The sequence below is a fragment of the Haemaphysalis longicornis genome, unplaced genomic scaffold (assembly GCF_048455015.1).
Source record: "Haemaphysalis longicornis isolate Haplotype H1 unplaced genomic scaffold, Haemaphysalis longicornis Haplotype H1 scaffold_2, whole genome shotgun sequence".
Classification (NCBI taxonomy): Eukaryota; Metazoa; Arthropoda; class Arachnida; order Ixodida; family Ixodidae; genus Haemaphysalis; species Haemaphysalis longicornis.
In genome coordinates this window covers 57,653,793-57,669,488 of record NW_027526295.1, presented here as the reverse complement: position 1 = coordinate 57,669,488, position 15,696 = coordinate 57,653,793, and positions in this window count along the sequence as shown.

The window sequence follows — 15,696 nt, the reverse complement described above, 5'->3', positions numbered from 1 at the left end:
TCCCTTTCCTAGACAAAATCAAGTGTTACACCTTACTAATAAGGCACTATACAGGGTGTCCCAGCTATCATGCACCAAGATTAAAAAAAAAGAGTAATGGCGTAACTCGAAGAAAACCTAGTGCACAATATTTGCAGTTCTGTGGAAAAGAGGGGAGCATTTTTTTCATTATATGACTTGACTAATTATTTGTAATTAATTATCTAACTCGAGAAGTACTGTCCTAATCACTAAAGTGTGAACGAGGCACTTGTAGGTAACCACGTGGGGCTGCGGTAACTGCGGTATTTTTAGCGACGAACTAATTGCGTACTCATGTATACTGACTGAACAAGAAAACCCGCGAAATATGAAAAATACCACGTGACGCCGCCTCCGCGTGAATTTGCGCGCACCGTATAGCAATGTCCTCAAACAGGCTGCCTCTGAGTTAGCCAGAATGAAATAAACAAAAGAAAGAAATAATAAATCGCGACCGTGTTTGTGCCTTATCTGCACACGCGCCCCGCGAATCTTGCTGCTGATGCTCCTTCCATGCCTGCCATTATCAACGTCATTACGCTGCCTCTTCAGGCGGGTGACATGCGACGCAGTTGCTTTCAATCAGCTTATTTGTGGACGCTACTTTACAATGCGTGCGGAAGCGCCATCACGCAATATTTTTAATATTTCGCGGGTTTTCTTTATCAGTCAGAATAAACGAGTTCGCACTTATTTCGTCGCTGAGAATGCCGCAGCTAGATGCCCCTCGTGGGTACCAACAAGTGCCTCATTGACACTTCAATGATTAGGACAGTACTTATTGAGTTAGATTATTAATTATATTTAATTAGTTAACTATCATAACGAAAAAATTACTATCCGCTTCTCCACAGTACTGCAAATATTACGCAATAGGTTCTCTTCGCGTAACGCCACGGCTCTTTTTTTTAAATCTTGGTGCATGGTAGCTTGGACACCCTGTATACTACTGCACTCTCTTGTGATTCGATTCAGCCACGCGGCCAAAGTGAAACTGAATTTGAGCAATAGTCTTATATTCCCTAAGCAAAATCTAAACGTGTAATTTCGGAGTCTATGTTCATACTTGTGAACAAATTGTTGAATAAGAACAGGACATTATGCAAATATAAGGAAGAAAATCTATAGATAATTGATATTTCCAGTGTTCCTTTATTAAAAACGAATTACTAATGCTTGGTTTTGGCGATAGCAACTGAAATACAACATCAACTGCAGAAAACCGCCCCTGGCGTAGACCGCGCAACCATAGCTCCTGGCGACATTTAAGAAATCAGACAGCAACGAAATTCTCCACTAGATGGGTTCCATGCTCCGGTTAAAACACTCGTGGAGTAGTGCAGCGTGGTTTTATGCACGGGGTCGTAGGGTGGCCTCAATTCGCGAGCGTATCTGCCGCACGGCAGCGGTGGGATCGAGGCGCTCAACTTGGAGCAGTGGAACGCGGTAAATTTAAATTGACTTGAGCAAACATCTAGCGTGTTATCTTTGGAGGAACGAGACGGGAGAGGAACAGCATGAGATGGGAGCGGAAACAGAAGGGAGGCATTCACTTGGAAGGTGCGCCAGTCGACTATCGTCTCTCGTCGACATTTGCAACGAAAGAGCATATACTCGGCCATTTTTTTATCAATAAATGTGCACACAATATGGACTAAAATAGTGGGGCTCCGACTGGACGGTCCGCAACACCTGTCTTTTACAGCCGTGACGTGCCGCACGTGCGTAACACCTACGTGATAAATATAAGATGTTTATTTGGGTATGGTGCACCAACTTACAATTTTAAGAATGAACAAAGAAGAATGAACACAAACAACACCACGAGTCAACACCTTTGGGTGAAAACCACTGCACTTTCGACGTGCTCTGAACAGCTTGACAAAGAGATGAAGAAATAAGCTCTTTGAATAACGAGGCACCCCTGTTCCACTTTACGACGAGTTAAGAGTTCCGCTGCTTCGCTCGGTAGAATTAAAGAAGTACTAACTCAATCACCGTCACCCGTCTTATCTGTAGCTCTCTGAAGCGACTGCGCTGAAAGCGGTTGAAATGCGTAATTGAATTTCGCGAACTTCCTCCGCACCCCTTTCTCTCTGTTACAGAACAGCCAAGAAAAGTGGTGGGGCCCCGTTAGCCACTTAAGTGGTCCGCCAAAGCGCTTCTCTTTTAAAGCAAAGCTTTTTACCTCTCCCCCCCAAGGGTTCTTTCGCGACCGTTGGTGTCACCAGAAAACTCCAGAGAACAAATAAAAGAATTCACTGGCACCGCCGGGATTCGAACCTGGAACTAATAGACTAACAAAGTGAGAGCCCGTTGTCTTACCGATTTAGCTACGAGCGTACGCGAAGACGGGGACGACAGGTGGTCTAGTCAAAAAGCACATCAACGGTTTTACCCCCTGCGTTCTCGCTGAATGCCACGTGAAAGCGTGACGCGACCACTTACGCCCGTCTAGCGGCCCTGTGCGAACCTTGCTCACGTGCTAAGAGTTACAAAAATGAAAAGAAGCTCACACCAATGCATGGAATCTCACTTCTACTACGCCAATGTGCTGACGCATGTGGCCTCCAGTATTCACGTAAAAAATCAAAGCTCCTTGTCGTCTGCCCTCACGCCAAATCAATGAATGCATACAGATACTCCTTGATTGTCAGGCCACCACTCCAAGCCCCAGCATCAAGATCGTGGGCCTACATCTCCAGACTAACACCAAGAGTGACGTCTCCTTGCAGCGCCTCAAAAACAGCATTAATCAAATCATACACATGATCAGGCGAGTTGCAACCAAGAAGAGAGGCCCTAAGGAATCCGGTACCTTTCGATTAATTGAAGCGTTTGTCCTCTCGAGAGTCACTTACGTAAACCCCCTCTCTTCTTCTCGACAAGGAGGACATAGAGATGCTTTATATAATGATTAGAAAGGCGGTGGAACAGGCCATTGGTCTTCTCATGAGTGCATCCACACAGAGCTCTGCTTAGCACGGGGCTCCACATCATGGTAGAAGAGCTGATAGAAGGCCATCTTTCTAACCAGAAGGTCCGACTCAGAACTGCCGTGGGTAACCGCATGCCTCACCAGATCGGCTGGGCAGCCCAGAATGTCACTCGGCTTGACGTACTCCCAGACCCTTGGCGACTAAAACTAAAGATGCTCCCTTTGCTTAGAAATACGAACCTCTCACATGACGAGGGTCATCGAAAAGCACGGGCTCAAGCGCTAAACACCACCCTCGGTGGGTATCATGCAGTTATCTACACAGACGCCTTCAAAACATATAGGGCAGCAATGCGCAATCATCGTGGCTACCTCCAAAACCAACCTCCTTGCGTGTACCGCGCTTAGGACCCGAGAAATGACGGTAGCAGAAGAGGCAGCCATCACCTTGGTTCTCACTCAACCAGGGGTTCGGTGGGAAGTCACAGATCCCCAGCATGCCTACTGAAATTACCAGTCGGGTTGGGTGTCCTGACCTGCACTGCGCGTGCAAAAAAAACACTCCCCAAACGGTTCCATTCAGCTCATCTGGACACCTCCTCACGCTTCAATGGAGAGCAACGAATACGCCCACCCAACAAGCCTGCGCTTTTACCTCCCGTGCTATGGAGCTGCACGAGGACAGTCACACTCTTGTCACGTCCAGGCAGATAACCCAGCCTTATCGCCTTCTGAGACAGACCGTACCTTCACCTTACCCTGATTTTTCCAGAGAACAAGAAACTACCCTACGGCTCATACAATCCGGGCTCCTTCTCACATGCTACGCGTCCTCACTTAATGCATCCGAATCGCTACGACGCTGAATGTAAATTTTGCTCAGAAGTAGGAACGCTCCGCCCGTAATCTTGCTGAGCGACTTAAGCCCTGAGCACCCTCCTCTCTTTCCGTCAACTACCCGCAAAAGCAATGGCAGATGCTGCTGTCCAGGCCCTCTCTACCTACCCAGCTTCAGAGGGTGGACAGAACACAGGCCGCGCGGACTGCATATGGGCCCCACAGAAGAAGGAATCACTCCCCTGAACTGCACTCTGGGCCGTTCTGAAATCTGAACAGTATTTCTTCTTCCTCCAGCTCCGCCTTCTCCGCCCCCGCCGCGTCTGACCCAAATCTCGTAGCCTCCGTCAGCGGCGCAGAGACAGAGAAGTCAGATCGTCTAACACCGGGCTGGAGCTTACTTTAATTTTATAAAACAAGTTTCCACTCTTGCGCTACACCAATACAACTCAACCAACCGCCGTTCATGCATCGGGCATTGATTTACCCTACCAAGAATATCTCTTTGACGTAATAAATGGCGTGGTTAAGTGCATTTCACTTCTCTCTGGTTTCGCTATTTGTAGAGCGGTGTGAGTGAATTTAAGTGACGTCGCATGGGTAATCGTGGTGGGTGCCGTTTACAGCTTTGCTTTCCAACCACATTCACGGGGTGGATTGGCGCGGTATTTTTCTAGAAGGAAAACCAGCTGGGTGTCGGCTCCATTGTTTCCCTTTCACGTTATTTTCTTTGTTTTACGTGTTTTTTCTACGTTGCTCAGGTTGTGCTTGTTTTCCGGAATGCATCTAGTCCAACTTCCTCTCCTTTCACTGGAGCTGTTACACTTTACGCTGAAGTCAGTTTTGTATTAGCGGACTGATATTGAGCTATTAACACCTTTCTGTAGCCCTTGTACTCACGTAGTGATGGCGCGAGGTGCGGAGTAACCTGATAATTCCTATACACACTGCCCCTGCTATTTATATCTTGTACCTACCGAGGCAAAATAACGCGTGTTTAAATTGTCTTCTTAGCAGTGGAACGTGTGTAACGTGTACGAAAGCGTCTTTTAGTATGTCAGAGCGGTGTTCTGTAATGATTGTCCGCGTCGACACTCGTGTATTGACGACGGGCGGCCATTCCAAAACATTTGCAGCAGAACTATGGACTTAGTATTCAGAAGCCGTTCGTGATAATAACCGTAACTATACATTTGTCAATGAGCCGTGAGACATGTACTATAAACGTCTGTTACAAACAACGCGGTTAACCCGAATTCTCATATATACGCGACAACGTAGAAACCTTTGTTTACGAGTGTGCTGGTTTGGGCCTGTTGGTAGGACATGGAAAAGAATGGAAGCGTCAGCACAAACAAGGAGAAGCGAGTAGTAGCGCCTTGTGTTTGTCTATTCGCCTGTCCTCGCTGTGTTGGGGCTCCGTGATTTTTGCTTTGTAACGTTTATTTGGTCCTCCATACAGTCATCGAGAAAGCAATGCGCTAAAGGCGACAAGCTTCACATGCACTCTTCTGCTCGGATGAACTATCGCCGAGAATATGGCGGTCTTGTCGGGGCACCCACGTGATGTAAGCGAACGAGAAAAAAAATAAACGCGTTACCCAGATAGCTTGCTGCTTAGGTGGGGTGTATGCTTGGCCATTGTAGGCTGTCTTGTAGAGGACTTTCAGGTGTCCTGTAAAAATATTTCTGAACAAGCCAGACACGCTTTCACGGCGTCTCTGCTGTTGACATGCGACCTAGGAAATGCTTGCTTAACTTTTGTGTGTACTCTTTTCAGCAGGAGGAAAGCACAGTATGATTTTCAGGCTCCGTAAGTGGGGTGGGGGCGTTCAGCAGATCGCGCATTTTGCACAGCAGTTACAAGCATCATCAACCACGGACTGGTTCAAACCAAGCAACGGTGCTTGATGGCGTATTTCACTTCTAAACTGAGGCAAATCAATGCTTTTTGCCTTTCACTTTTAACTTTGTCTGTTCTTTGTTTTCTTTTGTGAAACAAGTTGTTTGATGCACCTGGTCATTGTTGGGGCTTACTTGAATTCCAACTTCTCATAGGCCCAAAACATTTTGTACTTTCTTCAAGTTGGACTTGATGGAACTTGGGCGTATACGTTGATTTTTGAGATTCGAGGGTCAAAGCACGATTTGCAATGCTATCTTTGTAACTGTGCCTAGTTGCGAAACGATAATGTTGAAGAACTTGGAACAAAATACGGCGGGACAGGTAACACTAACAGCGTAGCTGCAGGCCCAAGTAACATCGTTTATGCATACCCTCCCCCCCTCCCATCTCTACTCGTCTACCCTCTTGCCTTGTTGCATGAAAAACTAACACCCAGGAAAGGCCCTGACGTCACTTTTTTCTGAAGTGGCTTCGACATGTTTAGAAAATCGTCGGAGCCCGCTCTTTCGCCATTTCTAGCCACTCCGCTTCAGCTTTTTCGCAGCTCATGATCATCAACATCACTCTTGCGTCCACTACAGGACGAGGGCCTCTCCCAAAGGCCTCCATCCACGTGTACCGAGTGGTAGCTGCGTTCCAACAAAATGTTCCTAGTTATTCATCCAGCAATTCCTTGGCCGACCTTAATGGCGTTTACGGTCTATTGGCTGCCACTCTGTTAAACGGATGGTCCACCTGCTGTCCCTTATGCGCATGACGTGAACCATTCAGGCCCACTTTCTTTGCCTAACTTTAGTTAGAATGTCCACCACACAACTCTGTACCGTTATATATGCAGCTGTTGTCTTATCCCTAAGCAGCGAACCCTGTCATTCGTCTTACCATAGCCGTTGGACCAATCTTTGTTTCCTTTCAAGTCGATTAGTGAGACGCCATATTTCTGCTCCATACATTTAGATGCAACGCATCTCATGCTCGCCCCTCTGTCCTTCCTGCGTCTGTCCGGCGTTGTATGCACAGCTGCGCCTCTCCTCCTCTCCTCTCTCCGATAGCGAACGCTCTCTCCCAAAGAGCTGCAGGTTGGGGCAGCGCGCTCTCACTCCGTTGCTAGGCGCCGGTAGGCGGCGCTGCGCTCGGCGCTGCGCATGTGCAGTACTCTCTCTCTCTCCGTGCTCTTGTCTCCTTCGGGCGCTGTGAATATAAAGCGGCATGCCACGTTCCGACGGTCTCAGTCGACGGTCGTCCGCGTTACGCTTGCACTCTCACGCAGTACTCGACGATTGCTTGATGCAATCGTCGAGCCCCTAACTGTGCACTTTACGGACCACAAGGCACTCATTCTCGTCTGCAATAAAGGCCGTACCTGAGCATACGTGTACTGCATGTGCATTGCATGATGAAAATGGAAAATTACGCCCACCTCCCCTTCGCGTGAGAATCCCTGATATAAGCGTAATCAATACGAAGGAAAACGCCAGTGGAACACCCCATGAGATGCGTGGCATCACACCAGGATTCCCGCGAGGAGAGGTGGGCGTAATTTTTTTACTGGAAGAACGCATGGTTTATATACTGGCTTATTGGGTGACAGAGGAAGCTTACAGTTCAGGACATCCGAATAACTACCAAAAGCAGCCCACCGCATGCTTATTCTGCAGGTAATTTCCTCTTCATTATTGGCATCAGTCATTAGGGCTTGCCCAAGATAGACGTGATCGCTATTTATATCCAAGATTTCGTTGCCTACCCCGAAGTCACGTTCCTTTGCATGCTTATTAAACATAACCTTTGATTTTGGGGGTTTTTTTAATCCTGCATTCCAAGTTTTCCAAGAACAATTTGGAAGCATGCTCTGTAACCTACGATTAGTTTAACTGAACAAGACAATATCGTCTGCATACCTTGTTTGGCTGAGTTATTACCGCTTTATTCGCACACCGGTTTTCCCCCATCTAAGCTTTCTATGCACACACTTCAGCCAGGCTATAAATAATGATGATGGTTGGATGTTAATGGCGCAAGGCCAACTTTGGCAAAGAGCGCCAAAACCATGGTTATTTATGAGAGGTGAGAATGTAAACACTAAAATCAGCCAGCAAGAACAAAAGTAAAATGAATAAAAGACAGTGAGGATGACTGGTGTATAAGGCCACGTTGTGATCATGCGTGGTATGAAATTAAGTCTAAAAATTTGAATTATACTAAAAATTTCACCCACCTCCCCTCGAGGGAACCCCTGTGTAGATGCGACGCATAGGGGGTTCCGTTGTTGTTTCCGTCAGGTTGATTCTCTCATCGCGTGAAACGTTGCAACGTGCCGTGAACCCCCTGCCGCGGCTATGACGCAACATAATCCAACACAATCCACTTTATTGCAATCCAATCCAAGCCAAGCCAAGCCAATCCAATTCAATCGAATCCAATCCAATTCCCCTCGCGAGAGAGTGTTCGCTATCGGAGTGGAGAGGGGGTGAGCGGCGGAGAGCGCAGCTCGCGCGGCGAGGAGAATAGGGGAGGGGTGTGGACGGACAACAACAACGCCGTATGGACGGACAAGACGAGTGAATAAGATGCTGTCGCATCTAATATTTGAAAACGCGCTTGAGAGAAAATGTGGGATCATCCGAGAGGAAAAACGCTGTATGTAACGGGATGTGTTGTCTGTAAATAATAAAACAGGCTATAAATAATTCCGAAGATATTTTTCTCCTTTCCCGACACCCTTTTATATAAGAAGCTTGGGAGTTATTTGATGAAGCCGTATGGTTCCCTGCGCGCGTACTCTATATATTCGAAGATCGTTATGTATGGCTTGTCGACTCCACGATCACGTATTTTTTTAATTACTGCCGAAGTGGGCACTGAGCCAAATGCTAATTGATAATCCATAAATGTCACGTAAAACGGTGTATTATGCTCCGAAAGTATTTGGATTGCCTGGTTGATAGAGTGAATATGGTCTAAAACCATCCTGTTCTGGTGGCTGTTAAAGGTCTTAGCACTTATGAGGTTGAGAATTACCTTTGAAAATATCTTCTCGGTAACTGGGAGTGGTTTGATGGGTCTGTATTTTTAAGATTATTGGCCATCAATCAGCTTTCTTATGGAGAAGAACTAAGACGTTAGTGTCCTCAGGCACTGCGAGAATAGGTCTCCAAGTTTTTTTTAGAACAATACCCCACCAAGGCACAATACAGGGTGTTTCAGGGAAGAACTCGTAATTTTATAAATAGACTATCGGGGGTAAAATTTTTTTTTTGGGGGGGGGGGGCGAAGTGGTCAGGGGTTGTGGCTGGCGCTATAAAACAGGTTCGAAGCGCGCTTTAGGGGAGTAATTAACTATAATTTGTCAATTAACTTTGTAATCATTCTAGTTTGCTGAATAGTTGTAGTGAGGAAATTGTAGAAGATCATCAGTCAAACCGATAACCATCATTAGATTTGCAGAACTGTAGTTGCGTGCATAGCTACGCTTAGAAATTCAGCTCTCCGAATCTGCGCAACGGGCTCCACGCGGCCGCAGACCGCCGCAAAGCCACGCCCGTGCGCAAATGCCACTCGGAGCTGCACATGTAACAGGCACGCGAACAGAGGCAAGCCGCGTCGTGTCCATTATTCACTGGAACCTCCTGGCCTGCCAAAATGCGAGTTGTTTTTATGACTGCCGCTTGCGTCCGCGACATGCGGCGTTTCAGTGCGGCGGCTACGATTCGTTCGCAAATAGCGTAAAAGAAAATAAAAGTAAAAGAAACCCAGAAGTTTGCGATCTAGAAATCCTGCTATGAGATGCATTTGGCCAGTGCAGATTCCGCTTTCCCTTGTTCGGGCCGACGATAAAGCGTGCCGTGCGAGTGACGTGCACAGCTCTGACTGATATCTGCGCGTGGGCGTGGATTTGTGGTGCTCAGCTGGCGCACGAAACCCGTAGCGCGCTTCTGGAGAGCTGAGCTTTTCAGCGTTGAATCTCTGGACGCAGACGCAGTTACAGTTTTGAAACTAATAATCGATGCATAATACATTCATGATCCTATGTTATTTCCTCTTTACAATTAGGCACCTAACTAGAGTAATAAGAAATGTAATTATCAAATTCTAGCCTATTATCCGCCTTAATAAAACTTGGAACCCGTTTTGTGAAGCCCGTCAAAGCCCCTGATCTGGCACAAAAAAAGACAATTTAATTCCCAATAGCCGAGTTTGAAAGTTTTCCAGTCTTCCCTGAAACACTCTGTATAATGTCAGCAATGCGAATAATGTAGATCACTCACAACACAGTACCTTCACAATATTGTACCCCGAAACCACATTCTAGGGCAAAACCGCCATGTCAGCCTGCAGATAGGAAGCCACAAGGGGAGGGGGATGGTCCTGGCTTCGTGCCGGGGCCACATATACGCCTCGAGCTTCGCGATCGCTGCGCTGCCTGCCGCCGCTTCTCCGCGGCGTTTGCGGAATTAGCGCTGCGTGGCTGATACGTGGTCATGCAGTGTTTTGGTTCTCTTTCGCTTCTCTTTGACTCTCCGTGCACTAAACAACTTGTTATAGTGACGTCTGTAAGCAAATAGCACATTTAAGACACTTAAAAAAACAGCTGCGTCTTGGTAGAGCGCCCGAACGCCAAGAAGAGCTACCCGGGGAGGCGGTTCGGCACTCTTGCGGGCGTCGGCGACGGCAGCAGCATATCACCACTCTCACCTTCCAACACGGCAGCACAAGTGAATTCTATTTGTTGCCGCCTCGTTTAGACCTGATATCGGCACTGTAAGAGGTTGGTAAGCTTTGCAGCGCCGACAACGAATTCGGGTTTGCTTCGAACATGTACATCGTCGAAAAATATGTTTCGCGAATGTGGTAACCCAATAGCTTTTTATTGGAATATAAGCCACGCGAAAATGTTGAGTAGACTCAAAGGCCGTGCGTCGTCAAATATGTGCCCACTTACGCGTTATAGCAAGAACCAAGGTACAAGTTAATAGTTATAAGCTAATGAAACCACGGAAAAATGCTTAGTCTACAATTCAGGAATAAGTTGAATAGTCGTACGGGAATTAAAAAACCCAGTGCTGCTTCGGAAATTTTCAAGACGTTTGTTTAAGCAAGGCAGTATTCACCAGAACAACTACGTGCGAAATGCACTGATAATTCGCCAGACTTGGGGGGGGGGGGGAGGAGGGGAATCCGGAGGAGGTCCTTAAATTATCGTTTGTTACAAATGCGGAGCGAAATCAACCAATGAACATTTTAGCAATCACACACACAAGCTGCGTGCTCACTTTTCGTTTGTTTTTCGCCTTCAAGGAACGGCTGATCACCCGCCGCGGTGGCTCAGTGGCTAAGGCGTTGCGCTGCTGAGCACAAGGTCACGGGTTCGATTCCCGGCCGCGGCGGCCGCTTTCCTGATGGAGGCGAAAAGCAAAAATTTCCCCGCATTTCCCCGAGGGGAAGAATGTGAAAGTGCGAATGCAGGAGTTGAATTTGCGCGGTTCGGTAATGTTCGCGAAAGAGAGATTACACACACACATACACCTACAATGAAATATGCATTTATTCACAGGCACCTATTTGTGTTGTCGTTGTACTTGATTGCTAGAGTGGATCTCAGCTTTGAAATTTCGTGTCAGTACTCCTTTAAGCGGGTGCATTAGCCCTGCTCACGCCCGATTCTTGGCCAATCGCCCTAAGTGGGTATGTGGTGCGGACGGACGGACGGCGGTGGACGCGTGATTCAGATTACTTGGCCAATCGCGCTAAGTGGGTATGTGCTAAAGAAATTAGGAACTCTTCTTGGCCAATCGCCCTAAGTGGGTATGTGGTGCGGACGGACGGACGGCGGTGGACGTGTGATTCAGGGTCGCTTAAGAAGTGCATTCGCACTTAAAACGCCCGTGTGTACGAGATTTCGGCGCACGTTAAAGATCCCCAGGTGGTCAAAATTAATCCGGAGCCCTCCACTACGGCGCGCCTCATCGCCTGCGTTGCGTCGGCGTGTTAAACCCTACAATCAATCAATCAATCAATCAATCAATCAATCAATCAATCAATCAATCAATCAAAGAACGGCTGATCACTCGGCGGCCGCATTTTTTGAATAATACAGGGTAGGCAGTTTACAAGCGATACCATCGTTGGAAGAGTTCATTGATATGATTATAGTGTTTCACGCACCGACGCAACGGAGGCGATGAGGCTCGCCGTAGTTGAGGGCTCCGGAATAATTTTGATTACTCAGAGATCCGTAACGTGCGCCGAAATCTCGTACACACGGGCTCGCTGGAAGAGTGTGGTATCTGATAAGAAAGATCCTCTGATTTCGGTTTATGCTAGATTCTGCAGTCTCCCGGTGTCATATGACAATGTTTCGAAGACGAGTTTAATCGCGTGCGAGGATTACTCTAGAAGCCCATCTCCGCGCTTCTCGTGGAGGATAAATGTAACAGATGAAATCTTTGCGAGCGCTCACCTCGTGACCAGGTGACCCAGCATTAAATTTGTCGTCGTGTGCTGACTCCCGAGTATAATTTTGCATTATCCATTGTACTTCTTTTGTAGAATGTTTGTGAAATTTTTGCCGCATTCGCTTGTCCAGAGTAGTGATCAATATCTGATATGTGATATTGGCAAGCGTAACTTGCGTGCTGTCAGGTATGAGTGCTCCGCTGGATTATGTAAGCGCACAAAGTCGATTTACATCGTTATGTGTATGGCCACAACATGACCATCCGAGGAAACACGGCTTACAGAGACACTGCCAGTAAATTTCAGGGCAGCGGAATTGCAATCAGCTGCATGCATAGGCCGGCTTCAGGACGCCGGCCTGTGAAACGCACCTGGCGCTCATACAGACCGAATGTAACACACTAAGATCGCGTCATAAACGTTTATGCTCTCGTAAACACACCACGTTCGCAAACAGAGTGACTGCTTCACACTATTCAATATTTTGAACGCGTACAAACGGTGCAAACCAGTATCCATTGCTTTCTTCGGATAGCATTCTGCTGTGACCGCTGCTGCTCTTGTGTGCTAGTGCTTACATTGTTTGACCATGCGCTCCAACGCAGAATTTTCAAAGCGGCTTGATGAGCTTGAGGCTCTGTCCGATAGCAAAGCGGCCGACATGGATGAGCGAATCAAGCGGCTAGAAGATTCGTCTGAAAGCTGGCTAAACGAAATGGCGGATAAGCTTGTCGAAAAATTGAAGCTGCAATTGCTTGACTCGGATCCAAACTTTGCAGCCATGACCGCGCAGCTAGCGGACTTTGCCACTAGCTTGTCAATGATGGAGATCCTTGTTGAACAGGTTAAAGCTGAAAATGCCAGTTTGATTATTGCTAACAAAGCACTCAAGACCCAAAACGAAACGTTGGCAAAAAAAGTGAGCGAGGTCGAACAGTACTCACGCGCTAACAATATCGAATCAAAGGCATCCCTTGCACACAAGGCGAAAACTGCGCCGATATAGTTAAGGCTATCGGAGCCAAGATCAGCTGCCCAATCATTGACACCAACCTTTGACATCGTTCACCGAGTACCAGTTCGGGCGGAAGGAAGGACACCTAACTTAATAGCTCGTTTCGGTTCTCGTTCGAAAAAGCAGGAATTTCTAAGTAAAGCGCGCAAAGCTCGGCTTAACACAAAGGATCTCAACGTCTCTGGAACCCAATGCCCTGTCTTCACTAATGACCATTTGACGCCAGAAAACAAGCGGATGTTTGCCAAAGCCCTTGCCCTCAAAAATGAAACCGAGTGGAAATTCCTGTGCACGGACAACGGTAGAATTAAGGCCAGGCAGTGTGACGATAGTCGTGTCTTTCGCATCGAGACCGAATCAGACTTGGCAGTGTTCCGTTATACTTGTCTTCAATATGGCATCATACTTTTCCACCCTTGAAGCTCAAAACTTTCTTGACAATAGTGGTTTGTCAGCCATATACTTCAACGCACGTAGCCTCAGAAAAAATTATGACGATATTCTTGCTCAGTTACCTCTTTGAATCACTGTTTTTCGTTTATTTGCGTGTCAGAGACCTGGCTATCACCCGATGATGCCAATCTTTTTTGCTTTCCCAATTATACACTAGAATACAACAATCGCTCAACAAGTAATCACGGTGGTGCTGCAATCTTTGTTGCCTCTAACATGAACGATAAACACAGAACTGTTCGTCATCTTTCCGTTGAAAAATGCGAGTCAGTTTGGATAGAATTAGATGAACCGTCATTAGCTTTTGAGTTTTGTAAAACTGTTATCGGCTCCATATACCGTTCACCCTCATCACCAGTGTCGACATTTTGTTCAGAATTACCCAAACTCCTCAGCTCACTAGCAACAGAAAATAAAAGTGTAGTAATTTTAGGCAATATCAATATTAATCTGTCAGATGAGCGTAACCCTTCGTGTGTCGATTACACTAACTGCTTCCTTGGCTTTGCCTATGAATCACTGGTTAGCATTCCAACTCGATGTGTCCTGAGTACAAATGGCACGATTATTGACCATATTTTATCAAATTTTATACCTCAAGAAGACTGTGGAATTCTTGAATTTAGCCCTACGGGCCACTATCCCATAGGTTTTCGTCTCGACTTCCACGCGAAAAAACAAAATAGGACATTTTATAAAACTGTGCTTAATAAGGAAGAGTTGACTATCCAGGTGCTTCATGCGGATTGGTCAGATGTTAACAGACACTAAATCGGCCTATAATAAGATGGTGTGCATTGTTAAAGAGTGTTCGGATAAGGCTTCGGCGGTTGTTAAGTGTAATAGAAAGTTTTCAGCCCCTCACAGCCCCTGGCTAACTAATGGACTACTGAAGTCTATGCGAAAAAGAGAAAATATGTATAAGAAAACAAAAAAGCGGCCTTTTTACACGAAGTTAAATGATCGGTATAAAATGTAATGCAATACCCTTAAAAGTCTGCTGAAGACAGCCAAAAGAAGATTTTACAAAAACAAGGTTGATGAGGCAGGCAACGACGTAAAACATAAATGGAACATAATTAACAATTTCCTCAACAATAACGCGAAGCATTGCCATGTATCAAAATAATATCCTCCAACATCACGTACAGTGACCCATTCGACATTGCAAATATATTTAATGAACAATTCTGTGGGAGCCAACTCAACACGCCACGAACTGAACCTCAACCATTACAACGACTTCGCCAGTCCTTTTTCCTTTTCTCGACTACCCCGGATGAAATCACTGCCCCAATAAAAGACATCAAAGTAACTGGTGCGGGCCTTGATCATATTTATCACAGTACTATAAAGTAATACCGTATGATATAGGAACCCCCTTGAGCCATGTAATTAACTTGATGTTTTCAACCAGAGTATTTCCTCAACAGCTAAAAAAAAGTAATTCCGTTCTTTAAAAAAGTAAACACAGAATGTGCTGCCAACTACTGTCCGATCGCCATCTTCCCATCCTTCAGCAAAGGTGTTGAAAAGTGTTTTGTAAATCGCTTGATGAAATATCTATCCAAATTTAACATCCTCTCACCTCATCAATATGGCTTTCGGGCTGGTTTGTCGACTGACTGCGCCGTGCTTTCTTTCACAGATAAAACTAAAACTGCAATAGACTCGGGATGCTATGCTGGTGCGTTATATGTAGACCTTAGCAAAGCATTTGATTCCATTAATCACAGTATCTCGTTAGCTAAACTCGAAGCCATAGGTGTAGTTGGTCTAGGTCTAACTTTTATTAGTAGTTTTTTGTCAAATAGGAAGCAGGCCGTATTTATATCTAACGTAACATCAAGTTTCAAAAACACAAATAAAGGCATCCCACAAGGATCAATCCTCGGCCCCATCTTATTTTTAATCTACATCAATGATCTCCCCCCCCCTGCCTTACTAGCTGTGAACCATTTCTTTATGCAGATGACACGACCATATTATCATCTAGTACATCAGTTGCCTCCGTTACGCCTAGCCTCAGCAATGATTTAAACAATATTTTGCTTTGGTGTCGTAATAACT